This window comes from Dunckerocampus dactyliophorus, chromosome 11, assembly GCF_027744805.1.
Source record: "Dunckerocampus dactyliophorus isolate RoL2022-P2 chromosome 11, RoL_Ddac_1.1, whole genome shotgun sequence".
Lineage (NCBI taxonomy): Eukaryota > Metazoa > Chordata > Actinopteri > Syngnathiformes > Syngnathidae > Dunckerocampus > Dunckerocampus dactyliophorus.
The window spans coordinates 29,564,707-29,581,599 of record NC_072829.1 but is presented as its reverse complement, the minus strand read 5'-3'; the positions used below and the strand labels follow the sequence as shown (position 1 = coordinate 29,581,599).

The following is a 16,893-nucleotide window of genomic DNA, read 5'->3' as shown; positions in this document are numbered from 1 at the left end:
CAGCAGAAATTACAGTAAAAAACAAAATAATAAGAGAAAAAAAACGTCATCTCACAAAAAAAGTTGTCATTTTACAACATAATACTGTGAGGAAAAATAGCATCATTTTAGTAGCATAAAGGTTAAATATTCAAGAAAAAATGTATTGTTTTTTTTAAATTATTTTTTAAAGTTGGAACAGAAACAGTATGAAAAAGAAAACCAAAAAAAATTAAAATTATAATTTTTGGAAAATGAGGTTGGGGAAAAAAGGTACATACTGAAAATATTATGGGGAAAAAAAGTCATAATCACGAGAACAAACTTTGCAAGAAGAAAGTTTGAATAGTTGGGAGGGGGGGGACAACAGCAGCATAAATGGGAAAGAAAACAGCTGTCATTTTACCAGCATAAGAAAAAATGTTGTGTTCTAACTAGAAAAAAAAATGCAATTTTACGAGAAAAATAATGCCATTTTAGCAGCACAAAGTTGAAATGTTAAAGATTATTTTTAACGTTTTTTTTTTAAGTCCTAATATTATGACAAAAAAAAACAAAACAACGAAATAAGTAATTTTTGGAAAATTAGGTTGGGGAAAAAGTTATATGCTGACAATAAAGTGAAAATATTATGGGAATAAAGTCATAACTGCAAGATAAAAAAAATAACAAGAGCAGAAACGGAAAAAAAACATCCATAATTTTACTAGCATAAAGTCAAAATATTACGAGAAAAAAGGCGTATTCTAAGAAGAAAAAAAGGTGCAATTTTACAAAAATAAACTTGTAATATTATGAGGTAAAATAATGTGATTTTTTATTTGTAAACTTTTTTAAAGGTCCTAATATTATTAGTAACAAACAAAACAATGAATAAAGTTGACATTTTATGAAAATTGGGTTGGGGAATAAAGTCATAATGACGAGAAGAAAATGTACTTGAGCTGAAATAGTTTGGACAAAAAAACAACAACAAATGGAAAAAAACAGCTGCAAAAAAGAGAAACAAAGCCGCAAACTTATAAAAATAAATTCATAATATTATGAGGAAAAGTCATCTCATTTTAGTCGCACAGAGTTGAAGTATTAAAGTCGTAATATTATGAGAAGCAAACAAAACTAAATAAAGTTATAATTTCTGGAAAATCAGGTTGGGGACTATGATATAATAGTCCCCAAACATAATATTAGGACTTAAAAAAAAAAACGTTAAAAATAATCTTTAACATTTCAACTTTGTGCTGCTAAAATGGCATTATTTTTCTCGTAAAATTGCAATTTTTTTTCTAGTTAGAACACAACATTTTCTCTTATGCTGGTAAGATGACAGCTGTTTTCTTTCCCATTATGTTATTATGGGAATAATGTCATAATATTACCAGGAAAAAAATCACAAAGATTGTTTAAGAAGAAAGTTGAAATGTTTGGAAAATTAAAAAAAAAAACATGTGTCACCTCACAAAGTATCAAAGTGGCAAAGTTGCATCCTTTCCTTTTTCACTATGTGGGCCTCGCTGGAAAGTTTGGACACTCCCGGTGTAGAGCAATAAACGACACAAGTTTGCAAAAGGTTGCTGGAAACCTCATCCATAACGCAATGTGACACGAAGGTGACCGGATTTGACCTTTGACTTCGACTACTTCAAAAACAACAGAGATTGGAAGTCTAAACAACAATTGTGCTAAATAATGTGCTCTCTCTCTGTCTCTCTGCCTTTATGTTGTTTTTTGGGTAGAGTACGTATTATTACCTCTATCATCCCACTGGCGGTGGCTGTCTGTCGCCATAAAGGACTGAGAGTTTGACAAATGGATTCTCTTGCGGCCGCCTACCTGCGTGAAGGGTGCATGGGGGAATCATGATGGAATGCTGCAAGGCAGGTCTGCGCTTAGTCAAAATGCCACCGCTGGCAACACACACACACACACACACACGCACACACGCACACACACACACAAGGATCATTACTTTGTGACAGGATGCTTGAAGGCTGACAAAGTACTACTGACCTCAAAACGTGACCTGGCCTTTAAACAGTTAACGTGGAGGAGGGTGAATTCCAAACAAGTATTTGTCTGAAGGACACGTGACTGAAAATGAGACATATTATCAATTTGTTCACAGATTGAAACAGCTTCTGTTAAAGCACAGTTTGAGATAGCCCCGGTCAGGGCGGCCTGTTTTGGCGCAGCAGCAAATGAGCCATTGAAGCAGAAGTCAGATCTGATGTACGGACCCTTTAATAGAATGGATCCACTTTGCTCTGATGTCCTCTGTGGCTGGGAGGTGCAATGATGCATGTCGATCTGTGCAGCCAATAGCACTGCAGCCCTGCTTAGCTTTCGCTGACACGATGGTGGTTCGATGTACAGTCGTCGCCTGTAAACTATCATGACGTCACAATGGGGCCAAAATCTGAACGACTTGTTGAAGGACACATTTTCTGACACAAGCAGGTCACAAATATCATTTGACTCGATGATTGGGCAAGCACTCCAGAGACCCAATTACAGTGCTACTTTGGTTTTCATTCGGGATCCATTCCAAGCAGTCCAACCAAAACCCAATCTTTGGAAAACACAATCATTTTTTCCCATAAGAAATAATGTAAATCCAATTCATCCATCCCAGACACCCACAAACATGAACACAAAACACATACAATAACCACATTTTACATGCAGAAAACAATGCGGAATACAGTCGTCCCTCGCTACATCACGGTTCAAACATTGCTCCCTCACTCTATCATGGTTACATGTACTATTCTCACCACTAGACATCACTAATGTGGGTTGGTGGGTTATTTGAAATTATGGGGCCGATATGAGGAATTCCATCATTCCGATAAATCTGATAACATTAAAAAAAAACTCCAATGAGGCCAGATCACTCGTAGTGTGCTATAGGTGGGTTAGTGTGAGCAAATCAAGCGCTCCTTTTCTGTGACGCGCTGCACTGAGCTCACTTGTAAACAAACATGGCGTCGACCATGTGGGACTTCCTCACTGTTTCAGAGGAACACAAAAACAAAAACTCCGGCCACAGCGTTTGAAAAGTGCAAAAGAGTTTGCCGGAGGGCTAAAGTGATCTGTTCCCTCATATCAGTCAGATAATTATCGTGCACGGCTGGTGTAAACTAAATATCGTAAAATGTGGCGTTTCTTTCAAGCAATATTGTATGATAACATTTTTGCAAAAATCTCCATCGAAAAAGGGGTTTGACTGTTCTGTTTTCTAACATATGTGTCTATATAAGTGCTCACGTCTCCGCTTTGAGAGGAGTTGCAGACGCTTCTCTCCGATTCAATCGGCAAATAATTCACTGCAGGCGCCTCACATGCAATACAGGGTTCATGTTCCACAGAGAGCCCTAATTTCATCAAATTAGCACTTTCTCCTTAATAAAAAACGAAAAATAAAAGCTAATGAGGAAGCATACATGATCAAACAGGTACTGGTGCTCCCACTCGGCAAGAGAGTTTGGGAGGGAGAAAGAAAGACAAAATCCCCGGGAAGGATCCGGCATGGCGCTGCTAAAAATAGAGCATGAAGTGGATGCAGGAGAAGGGAGCGAGGGGGGGGCCGTGCGGTACCTGTGGGCTTGGAGGCAGCCTAGTTAGCGATGAGCAGCGGCGGTGTAGACACAGACGGGCTGGAGAAGGAGAGGGAGACACAAAGACGGAGGGATGAGACACGCATGAATATACAAATGAACGATGGAAGGGAAGTAGTAAGAATTGTGCGGAGTGATAATGAACACGAGCACAATGTCCACGTATAAAAGAAATAAATAAAACATGTTATTAGTCCAGCTGCAGAATGCGTGTTAGCACAGCCTTGAACAAGGAAAGCACATCTGTCGACACAGCTGTCTTCACTTGGCCGACACTGACAGACAAACAAATGGTTCTCCCGTGATGGAAAAGTCCAACAATCTGCTACCCTGCTTTTTCCTCATAAACCGACATCCTCAGATGTATACCTTCCAGCTGCAAGGCGGCATCTCCAACATCAAAACCAGTCCACTCGCACTTACGACCCTTCCTGGCGTTCCATAGGCTGCGTGGTCTGTTTCTAGTGTGGGTGGAAACACTGGAAAATATGACTCTAATATCGTATATTTCTGTACGGTTTCAAACTAAACGCTTGCCATATTTTACTTTATGCAAGTTAGGTCGCTTTTACACCAACAAGGCCCATCCTGTCACTTCAGCAGGTGTCCAAACATATTTGGTTTGTGTGTAACACAAATCCCATTGTTGTTTCTAACAAAGCACTGAATCCATCCATTCATGCATCCATCTTCCTGTAGCGTCAGGCAGACGCTACAGGAGTTTGAAGTCCAGGACCACAAGGCTGGCAAACAGCTTTTACCCACAGGCCATCAGGCTTCTCAACGAAGCACTCGCACACGCCGCACGCAACACACGCACACACTCATAGCACTTTATTTATTTATTTATTTATTTATTTATTTATTTATTTGTATTATTTACTTGTATTAATGTCTCTTCTGTTGTTGTTGCTTAATTTATTGGTATATATGTTTATGTGTTTATGTTTCTTATGTTCTTATTCTTTCATTTGTTTTCTTTCTTTTCTTGGGAGAATGAACAGAATAAGATTTTCATTGCATGGTATAACTGCTGTTTTACTATGCACATGACAATAAAACTCTCTTGAATCTTGAATCTTGAATCTTCTTCCGCTTATCTGAGGTCGGGTCACGGGGGCCTGCTTTATGCTTTCCACCCCTGCAAGGTGCGTGTGGCTCTGTGGACAAATTACGTCATTTTCGCACCCACGCACCCACGCCCCCTCAAGCAGCCCTTTTCATGCGGAAAATTCCCGCTCCGTGCACCTCCAAGTTGACCTACCCTGACGCACAGTAGTTTAAGCATAAACACTGAAACAAGCTGTGTTTTGGGTCAAGCTCTTTGTTTTTGATTTAGTTTCGCCGTGTTCAGCATGCCTTTTAATTCTCCTGCAGGGGCACAAGTCCCTGTGGTGGGAAGAATGACCAGCTGCGATTGCAGCACTCCTCTTCAAAGGACGAGCGGATCACCTTCGATTCCTTTTCTGTCGCAGCAGCAAATAAATACAACACAATTCCTCTTCTTCAACAAGCAGACGCCAGAGCGTCGGCATGTTGGTAGTCCAGTAAACAACGGCAAACTCCTTCCGCTCTAGTTTGGTACCGTGCTAGACGCGTGTTTTCGATACACTGCCCCCTGCAGTTTGGGAGCAGACGCGAGTATAAAGTCACACACGGTCTCTTGAGCCGATTTCCGTGCGGCTCCTTCGAGCGGAAAGTAAAACCCCGCCTTAAGAAGGGAAGCCCAGACTTGCCTCTGCCTGGCTACCCCGTCCAGCTCCGAAGGCGTTTCCAGGCCTGTTGAGAGACAAGTCTCGCCAACGTGTCCCGGGTCTTCCCCGAGGCCTCCTGCTAGTCGGACGTGCCCTGAACACCTCCCCATCCTGACCACCTCATCTGGCTCCTCACAATGAGCGGTTCCACTCCGAGTTTCTCCCAGATGACAGTGCTTCTCACCTTAATCCTCTAAGGGAGAGCCCAGCCACCCTACGGAGAAAACTCATTTCATCCAGCTTGTACCCGCCATCTTGTCCTTTAGGTCACGACCCAAAGCTCATGACCATAGCTGAGGGTAAGAACGTAGATCGACTGATAAATTGAGAGCTTCGTCTTTCGGCTCAGCCCCCTCATCACCACAACAGACCGATGCAGACGCAGCACCAATCCGCCTGCCGACCTCGCGTTCTATCCTTCAGTCAAGACCCCGAGGTACTTAAACTCCTCCGCCCTTTTCTGGGCAAAAAGAGAACTGAAAAAGAACTGAATCCTTATCCTTGAATTCCCCTATTATGGGGACATTACCAACATTACCAACAATGCAGCAGACCAGTAAAATAAACGTGCATATAACGAACGTACACGCAGACATACATCCTGTACAATGTCGTGTAGACACCCATCAGACAAACAGGCGAAGTAGGCACAAAGGCATGTTACTATAAAGAGCCTAGAGGAACAAACCCAACTTTCAAGAGGATCATAAAGTTATTATTAAAAATGCACTGCAGTGGCCACGATCTCCCCCGTGTGCTTTTTATAGCTTCATCTAATCCAATCAAACTCTATGTAAATGCACACACTCACTTAGTTATAATGTCTAGTCATAAAAGACTAATTCCATGCAGATGGCGACCAGGTTCATTCAGTTCATTAAGTTTGCAAGAAGCCAGAACTTTTAATCAGCCAAAATGTTGCACATGCAAGTCAATATAACAATGAAAATATGAGCAACTATCACTTATTTAACACATACGTGAAGATAAAACAGATTGAAAGGATTCATAGATGTATTTGAATGGATGCAGAAATAAATGTGTCCATTTCCTGGCTGTGTACACAAGTTGAAGTAGCTCACATGTTGTTGGAGGTCATGACAGTGTGAATACCGGACAGAAAGTAACACTGAATCCACAATTTTGGCTTTGAGAAGCTCAGCTGATGAATAACCTATTTCACTTTAATGCTTGTTTGCAATAAATTGCTTACTCATTTTTTTTAATTTTGTCTCACTTCCATTTTTTTCTTTTTTGCATTCTGAAGCTCTACTTAGAACCTCCTTAACTCATTCAATCCCAGCCATTTTTCTAAATTCCACCCCTTCAGTAGCGGCCATTTTAGATGATTTTGACTGATCTTTCAAGGCACACAGGATATTGTGTTCTATGGCTCTATAAACCAAAAGAAACGTTAGACTCTGGCCTTAAGTAATCAGCAGTAGAACGTAGGTACGTTTCAGGAAAATATCAGTTCCTAACTAGAAAAGGGAGAAATCCAGCTTTTTGTGAAAAGATACATTTCAAACATAACTTTCACTTTGACACCATTTTTTTGCTTTTGTGACAGTTAAAATATCTAAACAACTATACCACGACATAACCAATACAAAAAAGGGTTGTTTTACGTCAACATTTTTCACATTTGGAACTAAACTGTGTGTGTGCACGCGTTGAAATGTCCCTACAATGCATAACCTTCTGCACGCTACACTTCTTCCTTCCTGTCAAGTGTGTGTTTACATGAAAAAGGTCCATGCCGAGCTCTTATCAAAGGCACTTCTGCCACCTTGTGGTCGTTTTGATCGCTTAAAAATGCTCTAACTGTGACATCTTTTAGCATCCACTTGTGTCATTACCTCTTTTTCCTTCTCCCACAAAAAAACAAAACAAACGGAAATCGTCTTTGGGATCGGCGTTCGGGTTCATAAAAACGTTTAAATACGTCTGTGGTATTGAATGAGTTAAGACCCAACCGTGGAAAATGCTCGTTTTTGCAATGTTTCAACTGATCTTCAGATTTTCAACAGGAGTGTAACTTGTTAGCATATCTACCTGAACATGGATTGGTTTGCAAAATGAAACATATTAACGTGGCTCCCACATTCTTTGATTCTTCGCTAGGAAAAGTTTGGACACCCCAAATTTGCCTTGCGGAGAAGCTGCTCAACAACAACAACCGCAACAGTGCATCAGTTGTCTCACCAAGACAAGCTAAGATGCTAAAGACGCAATGCTAATGGATGAAAAACGTGTGCTAAGCTTGTTTTGACAGCATAGTCATTTACTGCACAACACAGCAGCAACAATACCAATGTTGTAATCGTGGAAAGGACCAATCTGCTCAGGCATCATTAATGGCTCTAATGACTTAAAAAAAAACACATTCAGGAGGTTACCTACAGCCACTACTGTCAATGCCAGTGTTTTTGACCCGATGCTAATTGGAGACCACAGCGTTGCATTTGCTTTTGTAAACCACTTCAAGACACTCAGCAGTTAACTGGACTAAGACCTTCATTGGAGTGTGCTATCTTCACGATTTAAGACGCTTTCAAAATCCATAATTCACAGTTGGACTTTTCACATGCTAGTGACTACTGGGGGATAAATAAATAAGATTAGCGTGAACATGCGTGGACTACTGCAGTAGATCAGTGGTTCTCAACTGGTTTGTTTGGCTGCGGGACCCACCGTCACCTCTCAATGACAAGCGGCGACCCAAACTGCAAAAATATTTGATATTTAACATGAGTTGCAGCAGTGAGACATGCTATGTCTCCACTCAATGTCCTTGCCGATACAGTCACCCATTAAAAAGGCACGCATCTCGTGGAGACACAGACAAGAATGCGAGGTGCATTCACAGACATCAGGTCATTACGTAATTTTTTTGGCCCAGGCAAAGACTGGTGACCCACTGCGACACACTTTTGGGTCGCGAGTTGAGAATCATTTCAGCCGATGACCATAAACCAGCTTGTCAGACACTTTGCAGTGAAGGTTGCTTGGGAATTTTTGGCCTTGATCCTGTGCAGCATGTAACAAATGTATCATTTTCACCAAGTCCATCAGGAAACTCCTGCAGACCCAAGCAGCACTGTTGGGATCTGCACAAATGAATCTTCAAATACATAACACGGCTCCATGACTCACATCTGTTTGCTATGATTGACTGCTATTTTTAGATTCTATGAAACAGCTGTTGTGCGATCTTTTTTTCCAGCACAACAAACCACTGTTTCCTGCTGGCCCGCCCCAGTGCAACCGCTGTCTTCTGCTCGGCCACTGAACCACGGCACAAAATGCCCCATGGGACGAGTCACTCTCTTAGCCAGACCGCAGTCTTTTACAGGAGCTCATCTCAAGGAGAAGACCACTCGCATCCGCTCACAAGGTCTATTTAATACTTTGCAACTATAATCACGTTTGCTGCCAACACCGCATCCACCTCGATCAAATTGGAAATGACTTCCCTTCTCAACCATCAAACCTTGACTGTGGTGATGTCAAAATGAGATGCTGTCTACGGCGCAGCGTACACGAGATAATGAGATTGGAGCACTGAGGACAAGAGTGAGGACCGCTTTAACCTATTCAATTATTCTGCAAGAACGCAGGTGTCAGTGACGTCGGGCAGGGCTGAGGCTTCAGGGAAATTAACTGTCAAAGCAAAACAATATGAATGTTTGTCAAGATGTGTAGAGTCATCCCTCGTTTATCGCGGCAAAATCGACAGCGATAAGTGAATTTCTGAGAAGTAGGATTCAATATTCATAAATGGAATATTTTCGTATTTGTGGCGTAGAAAACCTGTTTACGATCTTTGAAAGGGGTTTTTTAACAATATTAGAGCCCTCTGGACATGAAATAACACCCCTATAGTCACCTGTATTACCCAATATAGTAGGTATAGCCCCAGAAAATAAGATTTTTGTTTGTGTTCTTGTACTTCCTGCGGTGGCTATTGTCTCAATGTATTGTAATGGCGGCTTTAAATCGATTTACATTCGTATTACCCGATATAATACACATAATAAGAGTAAATAAGCCATTTAAGACATAAATGAAAATCCTGCTCATGTGTGTCACAGTAAATGTGTTCCCTGGAGGACACTTAGTGGCCGATGGGGCAGGTCTGCAAAGGACAGGAAGTGACGACATTTAGAGTAGCCTGTGTTACTATGTTACTATGTTTATTATTATTGTGCCTGTTGTGAGATAATTTAAATTTGCTATAAATGCCTTGTCTGGCAATCACGTCTGGCCTTTGTCTCACCAAACAATTACTGACACCCAGTGACCGATGTACAATACTGTACAACACATTTTGCCCAAACCTGACACCAGCAAAACATCAACGCCTCTAGTTGTTTGTTTGACATGACAAAGAACCTCTGCGGCCAGTCTACAGCTCGAAAATCAGCACGTCCCACGTGCGGCCTCTGTGCATTTCTTGCATTTTTTTGCACGTAGACAGTCCAAAGGAGCCTGTACGGCCGGTTGGGACGTAGACTTTAGGCAATACGAGTGTAAAGGTGACTATAGGGGTGTTATTTCATGTGTACAGGCTCTAATAATGTTAAAAACCGTATTCGAAAGATTGTAAACAGGTTTTCGATTCTCTAACTATGAAAATATTCAGTTTATTAATATTGAATCCTACTTTGCGGAAATTCACTCATCACGGTCGAGTCTGGAACCAATTAACCACCATGAATGAAGGACGACTGGACATTGAAATGATGAGAATAAATCATTTTATTTTGTTTGGTTTTTTTGCTCTGACCACTTCACTCATCATTGGTGATGTGGTCATGTGACATTTTGCAAACGCAGGGAAAACGCTGCGCTGCGAAAATGCTGAGAAAATAATTAGCTGTGATGACAAACACAAACACCGAAACATTTATACATCGTTATGGTCATTCCAGGACAAAAAATTGTTACTGTCATGTTCAATTTTATGTCAAGTTTTATCCTTGTACTTTGACCCTAAGCCTGTCACGATAACAAATTTTGCTGGTTGATTTTTGTGACAATTTTTTTCATTCATTATTTTCATGAGGTGTAATTCACATTAGAACCACTAGATGGTACTGAAGTATACAGGTAGTGTACGGTGTATCTGTGTGAGACATTAGCTTGACACAGACGTTGCCTGTATGTATGTTTTTGCAATGTAGCCAGCGACGCTGTCCGTGAGTGTGCCCCATTTTGCACGGTTTTGTTTATATTTGCCAAACAAACACCTCAGTAAGCGCTGACTGTCGGGACGAAGGCGCCGCTGCCCGAGCACTTCCGAGCTCGTGTGTGTTCATGCGTGTTCATGTTGTGTGACTCTAATACTCTTTCAAACCTACAAAACCTTAAATACAATTAGAGTTAAAGCTCAACTATTCTTGGTGGGAACACAATGTGGCGGGGTGACTATTTTACGAGAGGGCGTTGGTTAGCTGTTCCAGAATTATCTCACCACACACCCATCTGCGCTCATTATCAACAACGCCACAACACAAAAGGAGTCACTTTGTATCACCAGGAAAGCTATCACACATTCCTTTTGTGTTTCCTGCTCTGGTGGGACCTCACACGCGTCACACATCCAAGGTTTTTCCCACCGTGATGTGATGCAAGCTGCGTGCCGTCTTTTGTACAAATGTCAACTATTTCAAGGACAAAAAGGCAATAAATATTGTTTTAGTTGTTGATTAAGTGTTATTATTTCAATGATGCATGTTCTTGGGAAGAATAGCGTAACATCTGAATGAAGAAGGGTATATTAAAAGAAAAAAGTCATCCACAATCCTTACATGAGACATGAACACGTCTTTCTCTTTCCTGTGTGTTCTAAAGGTATAAAAACCGCCTGCAAAGCCTTCTGAAAAAACCTCCAAAACCGCCAACAAACGCTCCATTTACATCATGTGACCTGCATACTAACCAAGCTACAGCGGCATTCTTACTTTAGTGTTATTAACATTGTTATACCCGAGAATTATTTCACTGGCGTAGTGACACCTCGCCACACCACCCTGGCTAGGTACTAGCCGGCTTGCGACTAGCTTCACCACACACTCGCTGGCAATGCCGCAGGCCACTAGCGAAAGGTAACGCTACATATTGGCGCTGCCGCCACTGCTGCTGTGGTTTTGTTTTTGAAGCTAGGCGTAGCGTTCCTTTCTATGTTGCTATGTGAAATCAGTGCGCCCAGGAAGGAAGTTCCGATAATGCTTAAAATGAGCAAAATACTGTAAGTATTACATGTTATCCTGAATGGACTACAGGCTCACAGCAGTGATAGAAAACCATAAAACCTTGTTGGAGTTTTAATAGCAGCAGTGTTTTTCCAGCTTTATATATAGCTATATATGGCCCCTATATATGGCTATATATACCCCTGCTGTACACCATTCCCTCTATAGATGCACGTTGAATTAAACCTGTGTTAATAACAGCTTTGAGGTAGGCAAGAGGATATCACAGCAAGTGAAAAACTAGGCTAAAAATGCATTTTTTAACACTCTGATTCACTATTGTGTCATTATTCTGCTCAATATTTGCAGCCTACATAATCTGTTCTAATTTTCTATTGTGAAAGCATGATGATACCTCAAGCTGATGTAATCAGAGCCTGATGCATCAACAATGCACTAATCAGACAAACAACACTGCACGATTTGACCTGTCTGCTTCCCAAAAACAGATTAAACCATGCTTCCAAGTTTCAATCAAAGCAGGTGTTCCTGGCACGGAGCATCGCAGTGATTCTTTTATGGATCACTGCGATATAAAAAGTAGAGGAGAAACAGAAGGAACATTTGCAGCTGATCACCAAAAAAAACATGAACCGCATCAAATTCACACTGCGGAGGAGGAGACTGGATCCAAGTCATCTCCTCGCTCCTTGCTCTCTTCTCATTCGACTGTCTTGCTCCGTGCCATCTAAATATTTCATACGTAGCCTGATGTTGTTTTGGGGATTAGTCCCACTCTTTGATCACGCTGGCTGTCAACTGGATGCGTTGCTGGTGCAACGTCAGCCGTTGACGAGGGAGGAGGCGATGAAGAAGACGACAACGATAAGTCGGTTAATAATGAACAGCCTGTTTTATTAGAAAAGGCCACTGACAATCTTTGTCACATGCGATAATCGCTGCTAAGTCGCAGCCCAACATGAAAGCAGTGTTTGGGTGAATAGACTGTAGTTTTTTTTGTTTTTTTGTTCAAAAATGCCGGTCGACCGTTGCCTTTGATGCACCACAAAGTCTTCTCAAAATCTGGGAGTGAGTGAGATGGAAGTGTTGCCGCCTTAATCCTTGGGGTAATGGTTTACCATGAAAACCATGCATGAATATGAATGCTCTGCATGTCCTTCAAACACCCCCAGACGTACAGTGGAGTTGCTAAGAATAACAGGACTTAGACGGAAAAATGATGCTTTAGGAAGTGGCTCATGTTTAAGTTTGGTCAGTGCGCGAGCAGCAAAACAACAAAACAAAAAGAAAAACAAAACAACAGAAGGTACTATACGCTAAAAAGAAGACGCCAATTACAGGGCACTTTGGTGGCGAACAATGGCAAGCAGAAGATTACAGATTGTTGACTCTGTGGGGAAGGAGGGGCTCATTTTCTGCCACACACAGCTGGAGAACCTCGTGTTGCAAGGAAGGCGCAGAGGAGAGAAAAACTCAATATTTACAAGTTATTTTGCCGCACGCCATGTACAAAAGCATTTCAGTGTTGGATTTTTGGTGCTCATTTTCAATTCACGAGTCCCCCATTGGCTTTGCGGTTTACAAAATTCACGCTCATTCTAACCGGGCTGTAGTTTTTAGTTTTAAACTCCATAAGACGGCAGGGGTTAGTCTTCAGCATGGCCAGTAACCAGCAGGTTTATCTACCTCTGCACGCGCTTTAAACAGGTCGGTGAGCTGTTGGTGCAAAACCCACTTGTGTTACACTTGTCGTACTCTTCTTTGAACTCATCATGGGCTGAGCAGTTATTCCAATATTGGTTCTGATGAGACTGCTGTGTGGTGCAACGTACTTCTTAAAAAGTCAAAGACATCTATGTTTTCCTTTCCATTTTCTCATGCACTCCAAATCATTAGTCGAGATAAAAAAAACAAAACATTGTCATATAGAGTGAATTTTATGATTTCCAAAATAATAGCCTAGGGGTGCACGATAATTATCGGACCGATATGAGGGACTTATGACGTCACACAGATGTATCTGATACCAGAAAAAATGGTTCCGATAATCGATTACATTTTTTTATTTATTTGAAAACACTCCAATGAGGCGAGATTACCCGTACTGTGCGGGGGTGAGCAAATCAAGTGCTCTTTTCCTGCCTGTGACGTTCACAGCCTGCCGTAACTTCCCCTGAACTCCCTTGTAAACCAAAATTCACTTTCACAGGAAGACATTTTTATAGTTGTACCATATGGTCCACAATGAGGGGGAGAAAAAACCCCGTCGAGCACACAAAAAAACCTTATCAGCCACCTGAAAGGCCACATCGCTACCACGCCTGGGGCATGCTGTGCCATGGCGTTCGAAAAGTGCAAAATGTTTGCCAGGGACATTCGTGGCGTCACACCGGCTGCTCGGAGCGTGTTCCCGAATACAGTGCACCTTGCTGGGCCACAGCAGGTGGCTCCTTGTGATCTACGCTCCAGCTGCTCTTTTATTATGAGAATAAAGCCGTAATATTACAAACTGCTCTTATTTAAGAAGAAAGTTGAAATATTTGGAACATTTCAAGATACTAATAAGTTGATACTAATACATTTTTTCACCTACATCACAAAACTGAGATGCATTTTTTCTCTTAAAATACTGTATATATATAACTTCTTAGCAATAAATCATCATCGTTGGATCCTTTCATTTTTCACTCTGTGGCCCTCGGTGCAAAATGTTTGGCCACGCCTGCTGTAGACTGCAGAGGGGTACCTAATGTTGTGGCCCAGTGTCTGTGGAAGCATTGAATGAGTCACATGTACTCTACTTCAGTTTCCAATGAAATGACAGTACAGAGAATGAAATCGGGTGTTTGCAGCTTCTGATGATAACATTGCCTTAAATGACTTCACACGTATGCCGCCTGCTCACAATGTGGGACTTTCACACCGCAAAACGACACGACACATGAAACATGACACTCACAAGGCCAAACAGTACCTCATTCCCACGAGTCAAACCAAGGACACAAACGCCACGCAAATCGCTGACAATGAAGACCATTACCCACCCGGGGGCATATTTGATCTACTGGCTTCTAACGCGTTTCAGCATCAAACAGAGCCTTTGTGTTAACTCGTACAGAAAACAGTGGCACAATGCCTCATGGGTAATCCCGTATTGCTGGCGTCAGACACACACATATGCACGAAGACGGACATGAAGAGGCCGCAAACAAGTGAGTGGATTAATGCAGACACTTTTTCCCACTGCCAAGTTCAAAGTACACACACACACACGCTCGGACTTCTCATGACAGAAGACGCCCTTTGTTTGGGATTGCTGGGAGTTCTGTGAATGGAAACGATTAAGTGTCGTGTCCTTTGCAGCATCTCAACACCACCAAGAACACCATCTACTGTAAGTTATCAAGGACAAAAGATACTTCTTCATAGAGAACAAAGATATATATATTTAATCTGCAAACCTTAAATGTGTGGTATTATACAGCTTTGTGTGGATCTTAGGCTACAAAATGAATGAAAGGATAGTAGAAGAACATCATCTCTAAAGGCAGTGAAAAAAGTGGGCTTGAAATCATAACATGACACGTCACTGGCTATCATATGGAAAAAGCGATGCTGTTATTCTCCATTAACACGTTGTCTGACGTCAATAGACGCTTGTTACATTTGGCTGAGTGCAAACTTTGCAAGCACAGGTGGACCGCCGATCACTGGTGGAAAGTTACAAACATTGATGTAGGTCAGGCGTATCGGTGACGATGTATTGGAAGATAAGCACACTATTATCCATACAGACACTTATTGTGTTGAAACACTAGGGTTGTTTTCGTCAATGATGACCATGACAAAATTATTTTGTTGACGAACTCCATGACTAAAACGGTGACAAGCTAAACATGGCTTTTTGATGACTAAAATGTGACGAGTAGTGTGTGATTTTGGACGATCCCACGGCTCGTGTTCCCATAAATCTTCGGCGGAACGAGGAGGTATCCTACATTATAGCAATCTAATTTATTATGTATTGTGTGAACCTAGGCAGGAACAACATCAAATTAAAACCACAAAATGAATACAGACCCACCATCCACCAGTACGAGCCTGGAGATTATTACCTTGCACAGAACAAATATGCACATTAGCACTCAATAATGTCATCAGATCTTACCAATCATTCCCATGTGGTATCAGTATTTGTCCAAAAGATTATAAAATGGCTGCCAAAACATCACTGCTTAACATGGGCGACCGTGGCTGGAGGCCCCGGTACGGCACTTTTATTTATTTATTTAAATCAGTGTCTACTGAAAATAATTTTGTCCAATTAAGTCTCGACTAAAAGCCCAGGTACCAAACGTACCGCCCGCCACTGGAATAGCACCATCTCAAAAGGCAATGGTTGCTTCATCAGCATCTGGATTTGTTCATTATCACAGATATTAATCAGCATGTACAAGACTATTGAATCATGAAAGCCAAGTGACGTGACTTCGCATTTCAGCGTGAAACTGTGACGCTTGAAGCACTTCATTGCTCATTGTTGAGCCCCAAGAGAACGCCACAGCTCTTGCATGCATTAATTTAATTGAATCTGTAGTTTTACAACTGGGTATATTGGCGTCTCCATTTGCATTACTAATCAGCGCCAATTAAGAAGTTTTAATCCTTGCAGGAGGAAGAGAAAGTGCCATGTCATAGTTTTCCTTGGAAGCCTTTGGAGGATGAACTTTTGCTGAGCTAGCAATGCACTCCACTGAAGTGTGCAGCTGCCCCGAGCCCACTTCTAATAGTCTTCTTAATTATATCACACTCTATAAATCACTTAACCAACAAACCTCCCCTTACTAATCCCGGTATGTAAAAGCTCCTTTACTGCGCTGTTGTTGCAGCAAATAAAATCAACTACTAGTTGTTTGTTTTTTTTAATTATATGGGCAATGAATCTGCTTTCCTTGTGTTGCCAAATGAGTTTTAATGGGCTTGTTTTGGGCTTGCTGAGTGAGTCATCACAGGCAGGCACACAAACAACTTAGCAGACAGCTCTCTCTTGACCATGAAGTGCGCTAATTAGCGAGGATAAATACTGGAGAGCACTACTTTAAAAGTGACCAGAGCATCCTCTGCAATTGATTTGTTGGTTCTGATGTGGACAGGGTGACGTAAGATACACACAGCAGCGTTGGCGAGGACACGATGGAGGACCAGCCTGATGGGACATACAGCAACAGGTCATCTGTTAATACCAGAGGTGTAGGCTCAAGTCACGCAACAATTTCGATGATTTTGGACGCGACTTGACAATATCATCAAAGACTTGCAACTTGA

The 16,893-nt window shown here is 41.6% G+C and overlaps 1 protein-coding gene across 2 annotated transcripts in view; it reads right to left on the bottom strand.

Moving 5' to 3' along the window:
• mid2 (midline 2) overlaps positions 1-16,893 on the bottom strand; it is a 146,444-nt gene that overhangs the window by 117,098 nt on the left and 12,453 nt on the right. The window contains exon 2 of one of the 2 annotated variants that reach the window (XM_054792557.1): positions 3,577-3,635. The exons of the other annotated variant lie outside the window; for it this stretch is intronic. The gene's annotated coding sequence lies outside the window, so the exon portion shown is untranslated. The remainder of the gene's footprint in view (positions 1-3,576; positions 3,636-16,893) is intronic. 2 annotated transcript variants of the gene reach the window in all.